Source organism: Anomaloglossus baeobatrachus, unplaced genomic scaffold (assembly GCF_048569485.1).
Source record: "Anomaloglossus baeobatrachus isolate aAnoBae1 unplaced genomic scaffold, aAnoBae1.hap1 Scaffold_2651, whole genome shotgun sequence".
NCBI classification, from domain to species: Eukaryota; Metazoa; Chordata; class Amphibia; order Anura; family Aromobatidae; genus Anomaloglossus; species Anomaloglossus baeobatrachus.
The window spans coordinates 68071-81055 of NW_027442179.1; the positions used below are offsets into that span (position 1 = coordinate 68071).

General features: G+C 46.7%; 10 non-coding genes across 10 annotated transcripts; all 10 read right to left on the reverse strand.

Annotated features, from left to right (window-relative positions):
• Window positions 1-862: 862 nt before the first annotated feature.
• Window positions 863-1053, reverse strand: LOC142264458 (U2 spliceosomal RNA). Its single transcript, XR_012730965.1, has one exon. It is a non-coding gene; the product is annotated as a U2 spliceosomal RNA (small nuclear RNA).
• Window positions 1054-2170: 1117 nt separating this feature from the next.
• Window positions 2171-2361, reverse strand: LOC142264461 (U2 spliceosomal RNA). The gene has a single exon (XR_012730967.1). It is a non-coding gene; the product is annotated as a U2 spliceosomal RNA (small nuclear RNA).
• Window positions 2362-3478: 1117 nt separating this feature from the next.
• LOC142264462 (U2 spliceosomal RNA) lies at window positions 3479-3669 on the reverse strand. Its single transcript, XR_012730968.1, has one exon. It is a non-coding gene; the product is annotated as a U2 spliceosomal RNA (small nuclear RNA).
• Window positions 3670-4786: 1117 nt separating this feature from the next.
• LOC142264463 (U2 spliceosomal RNA) lies at window positions 4787-4977 on the reverse strand. Its single transcript, XR_012730969.1, has one exon. It is a non-coding gene; the product is annotated as a U2 spliceosomal RNA (small nuclear RNA).
• A 1117-nt stretch (window positions 4978-6094) lies between these two features.
• LOC142264464 (U2 spliceosomal RNA) lies at window positions 6095-6285 on the reverse strand. The gene has a single exon (XR_012730970.1). It is a non-coding gene; the product is annotated as a U2 spliceosomal RNA (small nuclear RNA).
• A 1117-nt stretch (window positions 6286-7402) lies between these two features.
• Window positions 7403-7593, reverse strand: LOC142264465 (U2 spliceosomal RNA). Its single transcript, XR_012730971.1, has one exon. It is a non-coding gene; the product is annotated as a U2 spliceosomal RNA (small nuclear RNA).
• Window positions 7594-8710: 1117 nt separating this feature from the next.
• Window positions 8711-8901, reverse strand: LOC142264321 (U2 spliceosomal RNA). Its single transcript, XR_012730845.1, has one exon. It is a non-coding gene; the product is annotated as a U2 spliceosomal RNA (small nuclear RNA).
• Window positions 8902-10018: 1117 nt separating this feature from the next.
• Window positions 10019-10209, reverse strand: LOC142264322 (U2 spliceosomal RNA). Its single transcript, XR_012730846.1, has one exon. It is a non-coding gene; the product is annotated as a U2 spliceosomal RNA (small nuclear RNA).
• Window positions 10210-11326: 1117 nt separating this feature from the next.
• LOC142264323 (U2 spliceosomal RNA) lies at window positions 11327-11517 on the reverse strand. The gene has a single exon (XR_012730847.1). It is a non-coding gene; the product is annotated as a U2 spliceosomal RNA (small nuclear RNA).
• Window positions 11518-12634: 1117 nt separating this feature from the next.
• Window positions 12635-12825, reverse strand: LOC142264324 (U2 spliceosomal RNA). The gene has a single exon (XR_012730848.1). It is a non-coding gene; the product is annotated as a U2 spliceosomal RNA (small nuclear RNA).
• Between the last annotated feature and the right edge of the window lie 160 nt (window positions 12826-12985).

Sequence of the window (12985 nt, forward strand, 5' to 3'; positions counted from 1 at the left end):
CACGATACAAAAAGACGGACAGGACAGGTTGCCTGACTTTCCGTCACTGCCACCCTTTGCCATCCTTACCCGTAGAAAGCCCTTTCATCATCCCCAAACCCTAATCTTTTCCCTTTCCTTCCCAGCCCCCAAACCCTGCCCTCTGTACCTTTCTCACCACCCGCTTCCCTTCTCCTGTCATCCCCCTACCACCCGGGAAAAAAAGAGATTGCCCCCTCCTTCCACTAGCCCACCCTCCCACCCAAAGAACAACTTCTTCTGCGCAGCTTGTTTTCTAGGCAGCAGCGCTATTGTGATGTCATCGGGGGGCATTGTGACAAGCCGCCAGTGTTCCGTCTCTTCATGTTGTGCACTGTTCAAACCGAAAATACATCAACAGGCAGGCTACAGAAAAGCTTACTAACAAAGGTTAGAGAGGGGCTTTCTCAGAGGGCTTTTTACAGTTTGTCTATTCCCAATTAGCCGGTTTAGTATACTTAATGAAAGTACTAATTCTTTCATAGGCCGCCCATTCTTAGTATTTGACGTTCAGGTAACAACAGGTAACTTTATTTGGAGTGGAAGCAGAGAGATAACACCAGATGCCAATTGTAGATCCTCTCACACCTGTGGTCACTGCAGCATCTGACTCCACTTTGTCCAAAAGGGATCTATTCCATTCAATTACACATGATCTAGATTAGACTGACAACAAGATACTGCACGGGACATAGCAGAGTTGGTGAAGTTGAGTGGTGATGAGTTTGCTATTTGGATGAATAAAGCAAGTAAAAAGTGTGTTAGATAAAAATTCATTTCAATTCGCTAATCGGGCTAATATGAATCAGGTGAATCGAGTTCTGCTTTTGGAAACTGGGTTAAGAAGGGGTGCACCGTTCCTGGAGGTACTGCAATACCAGGTCAATGCGTGGAGTGGACAGAGCAAGCTCTTTTTCCATCTCCCTGTTCTAAAAATCCATTTAATATATGGTCCCCAGATAGGGGACGTATCAGATATTAAACTGATAAGAACAGATACTACACTTGATCTTAGCCAAAAGGCCGAGAAGCGATAACCAGAATTGGTTTGGGCCTCGAGTGGCACCCTGGCCTATGCCGGACACATCTTAGGGAGAGAGAGCGAGAGGGAGACAAACCCACGCCTACACAAGACATTTTGTCACCCAAGCCAACCCTTGAAAAGGCTGCTTTGCAGAGCAAAAACAAGAAGAATGGTGCGTTTTGCAGCCGCCGCCCACTGCAATGAATCTGAATAACTCCTCCTTTAGGGCGCAAGCAACTCCCCTCCCCCTTGCAGTCTTTCCAATTCACGATACAAAAAGACGGACAGGACAGGTTGCCTGACTTTCCGTCACTGCCACCCTTTGCCATCCTTACCCGTAGAAAGCCCTTTCATCATCCCCAAACCCTAATCTTTTCCCTTTCCTTCCCAGCCCCCAAACCCTGCCCTCTGTACCTTTCTCACCACCCGCTTCCCTTCTCCTGTCATCCCCCTACCACCCGGGAAAAAAAGAGATTGCCCCCTCCTTCCACTAGCCCACCCTCCCACCCAAAGAACAACTTCTTCTGCGCAGCTTGTTTTCTAGGCAGCAGCGCTATTGTGATGTCATCGGGGGGCATTGTGACAAGCCGCCAGTGTTCCGTCTCTTCATGTTGTGCACTGTTCAAACCGAAAATACATCAACAGGCAGGCTACAGAAAAGCTTACTAACAAAGGTTAGAGAGGGGCTTTCTCAGAGGGCTTTTTACAGTTTGTCTATTCCCAATTAGCCGGTTTAGTATACTTAATGAAAGTACTAATTCTTTCATAGGCCGCCCATTCTTAGTATTTGACGTTCAGGTAACAACAGGTAACTTTATTTGGAGTGGAAGCAGAGAGATAACACCAGATGCCAATTGTAGATCCTCTCACACCTGTGGTCACTGCAGCATCTGACTCCACTTTGTCCAAAAGGGATCTATTCCATTCAATTACACATGATCTAGATTAGACTGACAACAAGATACTGCACGGGACATAGCAGAGTTGGTGAAGTTGAGTGGTGATGAGTTTGCTATTTGGATGAATAAAGCAAGTAAAAAGTGTGTTAGATAAAAATTCATTTCAATTCGCTAATCGGGCTAATATGAATCAGGTGAATCGAGTTCTGCTTTTGGAAACTGGGTTAAGAAGGGGTGCACCGTTCCTGGAGGTACTGCAATACCAGGTCAATGCGTGGAGTGGACAGAGCAAGCTCTTTTTCCATCTCCCTGTTCTAAAAATCCATTTAATATATGGTCCCCAGATAGGGGACGTATCAGATATTAAACTGATAAGAACAGATACTACACTTGATCTTAGCCAAAAGGCCGAGAAGCGATAACCAGAATTGGTTTGGGCCTCGAGTGGCACCCTGGCCTATGCCGGACACATCTTAGGGAGAGAGAGCGAGAGGGAGACAAACCCACGCCTACACAAGACATTTTGTCACCCAAGCCAACCCTTGAAAAGGCTGCTTTGCAGAGCAAAAACAAGAAGAATGGTGCGTTTTGCAGCCGCCGCCCACTGCAATGAATCTGAATAACTCCTCCTTTAGGGCGCAAGCAACTCCCCTCCCCCTTGCAGTCTTTCCAATTCACGATACAAAAAGACGGACAGGACAGGTTGCCTGACTTTCCGTCACTGCCACCCTTTGCCATCCTTACCCGTAGAAAGCCCTTTCATCATCCCCAAACCCTAATCTTTTCCCTTTCCTTCCCAGCCCCCAAACCCTGCCCTCTGTACCTTTCTCACCACCCGCTTCCCTTCTCCTGTCATCCCCCTACCACCCGGGAAAAAAAGAGATTGCCCCCTCCTTCCACTAGCCCACCCTCCCACCCAAAGAACAACTTCTTCTGCGCAGCTTGTTTTCTAGGCAGCAGCGCTGTTGTGATGTCATCGGGGGGCATTGTGACAAGCCGCCAGTGTTCCGTCTCTTCATGTTGTGCACTGTTCAAACCGAAAATACATCAACAGGCAGGCTACAGAAAAGCTTACTAACAAAGGTTAGAGAGGGGCTTTCTCAGAGGGCTTTTTACAGTTTGTCTATTCCCAATTAGCCGGTTTAGTATACTTAATGAAAGTACTAATTCTTTCATAGGCCGCCCATTCTTAGTATTTGACGTTCAGGTAACAACAGGTAACTTTATTTGGAGTGGAAGCAGAGAGATAACACCAGATGCCAATTGTAGATCCTCTCACACCTGTGGTCACTGCAGCATCTGACTCCACTTTGTCCAAAAGGGATCTATTCCATTCAATTACACATGATCTAGATTAGACTGACAACAAGATACTGCACGGGACATAGCAGAGTTGGTGAAGTTGAGTGGTGATGAGTTTGCTATTTGGATGAATAAAGCAAGTAAAAAGTGTGTTAGATAAAAATTCATTTCAATTCGCTAATCGGGCTAATATGAATCAGGTGAATCGAGTTCTGCTTTTGGAAACTGGGTTAAGAAGGGGTGCACCGTTCCTGGAGGTACTGCAATACCAGGTCAATGCGTGGAGTGGACAGAGCAAGCTCTTTTTCCATCTCCCTGTTCTAAAAATCCATTTAATATATGGTCCCCAGATAGGGGACGTATCAGATATTAAACTGATAAGAACAGATACTACACTTGATCTTAGCCAAAAGGCCGAGAAGCGATAACCAGAATTGGTTTGGGCCTCGAGTGGCACCCTGGCCTATGCCGGACACATCTTAGGGAGAGAGAGCGAGAGGGAGACAAACCCACGCCTACACAAGACATTTTGTCACCCAAGCCAACCCTTGAAAAGGCTGCTTTGCAGAGCAAAAACAAGAAGAATGGTGCGTTTTGCAGCCGCCGCCCACTGCAATGAATCTGAATAACTCCTCCTTTAGGGCGCAAGCAACTCCCCTCCCCCTTGCAGTCTTTCCAATTCACGATACAAAAAGACGGACAGGACAGGTTGCCTGACTTTCCGTCACTGCCACCCTTTGCCATCCTTACCCGTAGAAAGCCCTTTCATCATCCCCAAACCCTAATCTTTTCCCTTTCCTTCCCAGCCCCCAAACCCTGCCCTCTGTACCTTTCTCACCACCCGCTTCCCTTCTCCTGTCATCCCCCTACCACCCGGGAAAAAAAGAGATTGCCCCCTCCTTCCACTAGCCCACCCTCCCACCCAAAGAACAACTTCTTCTGCGCAGCTTGTTTTCTAGGCAGCAGCGCTATTGTGATGTCATCGGGGGGCATTGTGACAAGCCGCCAGTGTTCCGTCTCTTCATGTTGTGCACTGTTCAAACCGAAAATACATCAACAGGCAGGCTACAGAAAAGCTTACTAACAAAGGTTAGAGAGGGGCTTTCTCAGAGGGCTTTTTACAGTTTGTCTATTCCCAATTAGCCGGTTTAGTATACTTAATGAAAGTACTAATTCTTTCATAGGCCGCCCATTCTTAGTATTTGACGTTCAGGTAACAACAGGTAACTTTATTTGGAGTGGAAGCAGAGAGATAACACCAGATGCCAATTGTAGATCCTCTCACACCTGTGGTCACTGCAGCATCTGACTCCACTTTGTCCAAAAGGGATCTATTCCATTCAATTACACATGATCTAGATTAGACTGACAACAAGATACTGCACGGGACATAGCAGAGTTGGTGAAGTTGAGTGGTGATGAGTTTGCTATTTGGATGAATAAAGCAAGTAAAAAGTGTGTTAGATAAAAATTCATTTCAATTCGCTAATCGGGCTAATATGAATCAGGTGAATCGAGTTCTGCTTTTGGAACCTGGGTTAAGAAGGGGTGCACCGTTCCTGGAGGTACTGCAATACCAGGTCAATGCGTGGAGTGGACAGAGCAAGCTCTTTTTCCATCTCCCTGTTCTAAAAATCCATTTAATATATGGTCCCCAGATAGGGGACGTATCAGATATTAAACTGATAAGAACAGATACTACACTTGATCTTAGCCAAAAGGCCGAGAAGCGATAACCAGAATTGGTTTGGGCCTCGAGTGGCACCCTGGCCTATGCCGGACACATCTTAGGGAGAGAGAGCGAGAGGGAGACAAACCCACGCCTACACAAGACATTTTGTCACCCAAGCCAACCCTTGAAAAGGCTGCTTTGCAGAGCAAAAACAAGAAGAATGGTGCGTTTTGCAGCCGCCGCCCACTGCAATGAATCTGAATAACTCCTCCTTTAGGGCGCAAGCAACTCCCCTCCCCCTTGCAGTCTTTCCAATTCACGATACAAAAAGACGGACAGGACAGGTTGCCTGACTTTCCGTCACTGCCACCCTTTGCCATCCTTACCCGTAGAAAGCCCTTTCATCATCCCCAAACCCTAATCTTTTCCCTTTCCTTCCCAGCCCCCAAACCCTGCCCTCTGTACCTTTCTCACCACCCGCTTCCCTTCTCCTGTCATCCCCCTACCACCCGGGAAAAAAAGAGATTGCCCCCTCCTTCCACTAGCCCACCCTCCCACCCAAAGAACAACTTCTTCTGCGCAGCTTGTTTTCTAGGCAGCAGCGCTATTGTGATGTCATCGGGGGGCATTGTGACAAGCCGCCAGTGTTCCGTCTCTTCATGTTGTGCACTGTTCAAACCGAAAATACATCAACAGGCAGGCTACAGAAAAGCTTACTAACAAAGGTTAGAGAGGGGCTTTCTCAGAGGGCTTTTTACAGTTTGTCTATTCCCAATTAGCCGGTTTAGTATACTTAATGAAAGTACTAATTCTTTCATAGGCCGCCCATTCTTAGTATTTGACGTTCAGGTAACAACAGGTAACTTTATTTGGAGTGGAAGCAGAGAGATAACACCAGATGCCAATTGTAGATCCTCTCACACCTGTGGTCACTGCAGCATCTGACTCCACTTTGTCCAAAAGGGATCTATTCCATTCAATTACACATGATCTAGATTAGACTGACAACAAGATACTGCACGGGACATAGCAGAGTTGGTGAAGTTGAGTGGTGATGAGTTTGCTATTTGGATGAATAAAGCAAGTAAAAAGTGTGTTAGATAAAAATTCATTTCAATTCGCTAATCGGGCTAATATGAATCAGGTGAATCGAGTTCTGCTTTTGGAAACTGGGTTAAGAAGGGGTGCACCGTTCCTGGAGGTACTGCAATACCAGGTCAATGCGTGGAGTGGACAGAGCAAGCTCTTTTTCCATCTCCCTGTTCTAAAAATCCATTTAATATATGGTCCCCAGATAGGGGACGTATCAGATATTAAACTGATAAGAACAGATACTACACTTGATCTTAGCCAAAAGGCCGAGAAGCGATAACCAGAATTGGTTTGGGCCTCGAGTGGCACCCTGGCCTATGCCGGACACATCTTAGGGAGAGAGAGCGAGAGGGAGACAAACCCACGCCTACACAAGACATTTTGTCACCCAAGCCAACCCTTGAAAAGGCTGCTTTGCAGAGCAAAAACAAGAAGAATGGTGCGTTTTGCAGCCGCCGCCCACTGCAATGAATCTGAATAACTCCTCCTTTAGGGCGCAAGCAACTCCCCTCCCCCTTGCAGTCTTTCCAATTCACGATACAAAAAGACGGACAGGACAGGTTGCCTGACTTTCCGTCACTGCCACCCTTTGCCATCCTTACCCGTAGAAAGCCCTTTCATCATCCCCAAACCCTAATCTTTTCCCTTTCCTTCCCAGCCCCCAAACCCTGCCCTCTGTACCTTTCTCACCACCCGCTTCCCTTCTCCTGTCATCCCCCTACCACCCGGGAAAAAAAGAGATTGCCCCCTCCTTCCACTAGCCCACCCTCCCACCCAAAGAACAACTTCTTCTGCGCAGCTTGTTTTCTAGGCAGCAGCGCTATTGTGATGTCATCGGGGGGCATTGTGACAAGCCGCCAGTGTTCCGTCTCTTCATGTTGTGCACTGTTCAAACCGAAAATACATCAACAGGCAGGCTACAGAAAAGCTTACTAACAAAGGTTAGAGAGGGGCTTTCTCAGAGGGCTTTTTACAGTTTGTCTATTCCCAATTAGCCGGTTTAGTATACTTAATGAAAGTACTAATTCTTTCATAGGCCGCCCATTCTTAGTATTTGACGTTCAGGTAACAACAGGTAACTTTATTTGGAGTGGAAGCAGAGAGATAACACCAGATGCCAATTGTAGATCCTCTCACACCTGTGGTCACTGCAGCATCTGACTCCACTTTGTCCAAAAGGGATCTATTCCATTCAATTACACATGATCTAGATTAGACTGACAACAAGATACTGCACGGGACATAGCAGAGTTGGTGAAGTTGAGTGGTGATGAGTTTGCTATTTGGATGAATAAAGCAAGTAAAAAGTGTGTTAGATAAAAATTCATTTCAATTCGCTAATCGGGCTAATATGAATCAGGTGAATCGAGTTCTGCTTTTGGAAACTGGGTTAAGAAGGGGTGCACCGTTCCTGGAGGTACTGCAATACCAGGTCAATGCGTGGAGTGGACAGAGCAAGCTCTTTTTCCATCTCCCTGTTCTAAAAATCCATTTAATATATGGTCCCCAGATAGGGGACGTATCAGATATTAAACTGATAAGAACAGATACTACACTTGATCTTAGCCAAAAGGCCGAGAAGCGATAACCAGAATTGGTTTGGGCCTCGAGTGGCACCCTGGCCTATGCCGGACACATCTTAGGGAGAGAGAGCGAGAGGGAGACAAACCCACGCCTACACAAGACATTTTGTCACCCAAGCCAACCCTTGAAAAGGCTGCTTTGCAGAGCAAAAACAAGAAGAATGGTGCGTTTTGCAGCCGCCGCCCACTGCAATGAATCTGAATAACTCCTCCTTTAGGGCGCAAGCAACTCCCCTCCCCCTTGCAGTCTTTCCAATTCACGATACAAAAAGACGGACAGGACAGGTTGCCTGACTTTCCGTCACTGCCACCCTTTGCCATCCTTACCCGTAGAAAGCCCTTTCATCATCCCCAAACCCTAATCTTTTCCCTTTCCTTCCCAGCCCCCAAACCCTGCCCTCTGTACCTTTCTCACCACCCGCTTCCCTTCTCCTGTCATCCCCCTACCACCCGGGAAAAAAAGAGATTGCCCCCTCCTTCCACTAGCCCACCCTCCCACCCAAAGAACAACTTCTTCTGCGCAGCTTGTTTTCTAGGCAGCAGCGCTATTGTGATGTCATCGGGGGGCATTGTGACAAGCCGCCAGTGTTCCGTCTCTTCATGTTGTGCACTGTTCAAACCGAAAATACATCAACAGGCAGGCTACAGAAAAGCTTACTAACAAAGGTTAGAGAGGGGCTTTCTCAGAGGGCTTTTTACAGTTTGTCTATTCCCAATTAGCCGGTTTAGTATACTTAATGAAAGTACTAATTCTTTCATAGGCCGCCCATTCTTAGTATTTGACGTTCAGGTAACAACAGGTAACTTTATTTGGAGTGGAAGCAGAGAGATAACACCAGATGCCAATTGTAGATCCTCTCACACCTGTGGTCACTGCAGCATCTGACTCCAATTTGTCCAAAAGGGATCTATTCCATTCAATTACACATGATCTAGATTAGACTGACAACAAGATACTGCACGGGACATAGCAGAGTTGGTGAAGTTGAGTGGTGATGAGTTTGCTATTTGGATGAATAAAGCAAGTAAAAAGTGTGTTAGATAAAAATTCATTTCAATTCGCTAATCGGGCTAATATGAATCAGGTGAATCGAGTTCTGCTTTTGGAAACTGGGTTAAGAAGGGGTGCACCGTTCCTGGAGGTACTGCAATACCAGGTCAATGCGTGGAGTGGACAGAGCAAGCTCTTTTTCCATCTCCCTGTTCTAAAAATCCATTTAATATATGGTCCCCAGATAGGGGACGTATCAGATATTAAACTGATAAGAACAGATACTACACTTGATCTTAGCCAAAAGGCCGAGAAGCGATAACCAGAATTGGTTTGGGCCTCGAGTGGCACCCTGGCCTATGCCGGACACATCTTAGGGAGAGAGAGCGAGAGGGAGACAAACCCACGCCTACACAAGACATTTTGTCACCCAAGCCAACCCTTGAAAAGGCTGCTTTGCAGAGCAAAAACAAGAAGAATGGTGCGTTTTGCAGCCGCCGCCCACTGCAATGAATCTGAATAACTCCTCCTTTAGGGCGCAAGCAACTCCCCTCCCCCTTGCAGTCTTTCCAATTCACGATACAAAAAGACGGACAGGACAGGTTGCCTGACTTTCCGTCACTGCCACCCTTTGCCATCCTTACCCGTAGAAAGCCCTTTCATCATCCCCAAACCCTAATCTTTTCCCTTTCCTTCCCAGCCCCCAAACCCTGCCCTCTGTACCTTTCTCACCACCCGCTTCCCTTCTCCTGTCATCCCCCTACCACCCGGGAAAAAAAGAGATTGCCCCCTCCTTCCACTAGCCCACCCTCCCACCCAAAGAACAACTTCTTCTGCGCAGCTTGTTTTCTAGGCAGCAGCGCTATTGTGATGTCATCGGGGGGCATTGTGACAAGCCGCCAGTGTTCCGTCTCTTCATGTTGTGCACTGTTCAAACCGAAAATACATCAACAGGCAGGCTACAGAAAAGCTTACTAACAAAGGTTAGAGAGGGGCTTTCTCAGAGGGCTTTTTACAGTTTGTCTATTCCCAATTAGCCGGTTTAGTATACTTAATGAAAGTACTAATTCTTTCATAGGCCGCCCATTCTTAGTATTTGACGTTCAGGTAACAACAGGTAACTTTATTTGGAGTGGAAGCAGAGAGATAACACCAGATGCCAATTGTAGATCCTCTCACACCTGTGGTCACTGCAGCATCTGACTCCACTTTGTCCAAAAGGGATCTATTCCATTCAATTACACATGATCTAGATTAGACTGACAACAAGATACTGCACGGGACATAGCAGAGTTGGTGAAGTTGAGTGGTGATGAGTTTGCTATTTGGATGAATAAAGCAAGTAAAAAGTGTGTTAGATAAAAATTCATTTCAATTCGCTAATCGGGCTAATATGAATCAGGTGAATCGAGTTCTGCTTTTGGAAACTGGGTTAAGAAGGGGTGCACCGTTCCTGGAGGTACTGCAATACCAGGTCAATGCGTGGAGTGGACAGAGCAAGCTCTTTTTCCATCTCCCTGTTCTAAAAATCCATTTAATATATGGTCCCCAGATAGGGGACGTATCAGATATTAAACTGATAAGAACAGATACTACACTTGATCTTAGCCAAAAGGCCGAGAAGCGATAACCAGAATTGGTTTGGGCCTCGAGTGGCACCCTGGCCTATGCCGGACACATCTTAGGGAGAGAGAGCGAGAGGGAGACAAACCCACGCCTACACAAGACATTTTGTCACCCAAGCCAACCCTTGAAAAGGCTGCTTTGCAGAGCAAAAACAAGAAGAATGGTGCGTTTTGCAGCCGCCGCCCACTGCAATGAATCTGAATAACTCCTCCTTTAGGGCGCAAGCAACTCCCCTCCCCCTTGCAGTCTTTCCAATTCACGATACAAAAAGACGGACAGGACAGGTTGCCTGACTTTCCGTCACTGCCACCCTTTGCCATCCTTACCCGTAGAAAGCCCTTTCATCATCCCCAAACCCTAATCTTTTCCCTTTCCTTCCCAGCCCCCAAACCCTGCCCTCTGTACCTTTCTCACCACCCGCTTCCCTTCTCCTGTCATCCCCCTACCACCCGGGAAAAAAAGAGATTGCCCCCTCCTTCCACTAGCCCACCCTCCCACCCAAAGAACAACTTCTTCTGCGCAGCTTGTTTTCTAGGCAGCAGCGCTATTGTGATGTCATCGGGGGGCATTGTGACAAGCCGCCAGTGTTCCGTCTCTTCATGTTGTGCACTGTTCAAACCGAAAATACATCAACAGGCAGGCTACAGAAAAGCTTACTAACAAAGGTTAGAGAGGGGCTTTCTCAGAGGGCTTTTTACAGTTTGTCTATTCCCAATTAGCCGGTTTAGTATACTTAATGAAAGTACTAATTCTTTCATAGGCCGCCCATTCTTAGTATTTGACGTTCAGGTAACAACAGGTAACTTTATTTGGAGTGGAAGCAGAGAGATAACACCAGATGCCAATTGTAGATCCTCTCACACCTGTGGTCACTGCAGCATCTGACTCCAATTTGTCCAAAAGGGATCTATTCCATTCAATTACACATGATCTAGATTAGACTGACAACAAGATACTGCACGGGACATAGCAGAGTTGGTGAAGTTGAGTGGTGATGAGTTTGCTATTTGGATGAATAAAGCAAGTAAAAAGTGTGTTAGATAAAAATTCATTTCAATTCGCTAATCGGGCTAATATGAATCAGGTGAATCGAGTTCTGCTTTTGGAAACTGGGTTAAGAAGGGGTGCACCGTTCCTGGAGGTACTGCAATACCAGGTCAATGCGTGGAGTGGACAGAGCAAGCTCTTTTTCCATCTCCCTGTTCTAAAAATCCATTTAATATATGGTCCCCAGATAGGGGACGTATCAGATATTAAACTGATAAGAACAGATACTACACTTGATCTTAGCCAAAAGGCCGAGAAGCGATAACCAGAATTGGTTTGGGCCTCGAGTGGCACCCTGGCCTATGCCGGACACATCTTAGGGAGAGAGAGCGAGAGGGAGACAAACCCACGCCTACACAAGACATTTTGTCACCCAAGCCAACCCTTGAAAAGGCTGCTTTGCAGAGCAAAAACAAGAAGAATGGTGCGTTTTGCAGCCGCCGCCCACTGCAATGAATCTGAATAACTCCTCCTTTAGGGCGCAAGCAACTCCCCTCCCCCTTGCAGTCTTTCCAATTCACGATACAAAAAGACGGACAGGACAGGTTGCCTGACTTTCCGTCACTGCCACCCTTTGCCATCCTTACCCGTAGAAAGCCCTTTCATCATCCCCAAACCCTAATCTTTTCCCTTTCCTTCCCAGCCCCCAAACCCTGCCCTCTGTACCTTTCTCACCACCCGCTTCCCTTCTCCTGTCATCCCCCTACCACCCGGGAAAAAAAGAGATTGCCCCCTCCTTCCACTAGCCCACCCTCCCACCCAAAGAACAACTTCTTCTGCGCAGCTTGTTTTCTAGGCAGCAGCGCTATTGTGATGTCATCGGGGGGCATTGTGACAAGCCGCCAGTGTTCCGTCTCTTCATGTTGTGCACTGTTCAAACCGAAAATACATCAACAGGCAGGCTACAGAAAAGCTTACTAACAAAGGTTAGAGAGGGGCTTTCTCAGAGGGCTTTTTACAGTTTGTCTATTCCCAATTAGCCGGTTTAGTATACTTAATGAAAGTACTAATTCTTTCATAGGCCGCCCATTCTTAGTATTTGACGTTCAGGTAACAACAGGTAACTTTATTTGGAGTGGAAGCAGAGAGATAACACCAGATGCCAATTGTAGATCCTCTCACACCTGTGGTCACTGCAGCATCTGACTCCACTTTGTCCAAAAGGGATCTATTCCATTCAATTACACATGATCTAGATTAGACTGACAACAAGATACTGCACGGGACATAGCAGAGTTGGTGAAGTTGAGTGGTGATGAGTTTGCTATTTGGATGAATAAAGCAAGTAAAAAGTGTGTTAGATAAAAATTCATTTCAATTCGCTAATCGGGCTAATATGAATCAGGTGAATCGAGTTCTGCTTTTGGAAACTGGGTTAAGAAGGGGTGCACCGTTCCTGGAGGTACTGCAATACCAGGTCAATGCGTGGAGTGGACAGAGCAAGCTCTTTTTCCATCTCCCTGTTCTAAAAATCCATTTAATATATGGTCCCCAGATAGGGGACGTATCAGATATTAAACTGATAAGAACAGATACTACACTTGATCTTAGCCAAAAGGCCGAGAAGCGATAACCAGAATTGGTTTGGGCCTCGAGTGGCACCCTGGCCTATGCCGGACACATCTTAGGGAGAGAGAGCGAGAGGGAGACAAACCCACGCCTACACAAGACATTTTGTCACCCAAGCCAACCCTTGAAAAGGCTGCTTTGCAGAGCAAAAACAAGAAGAAT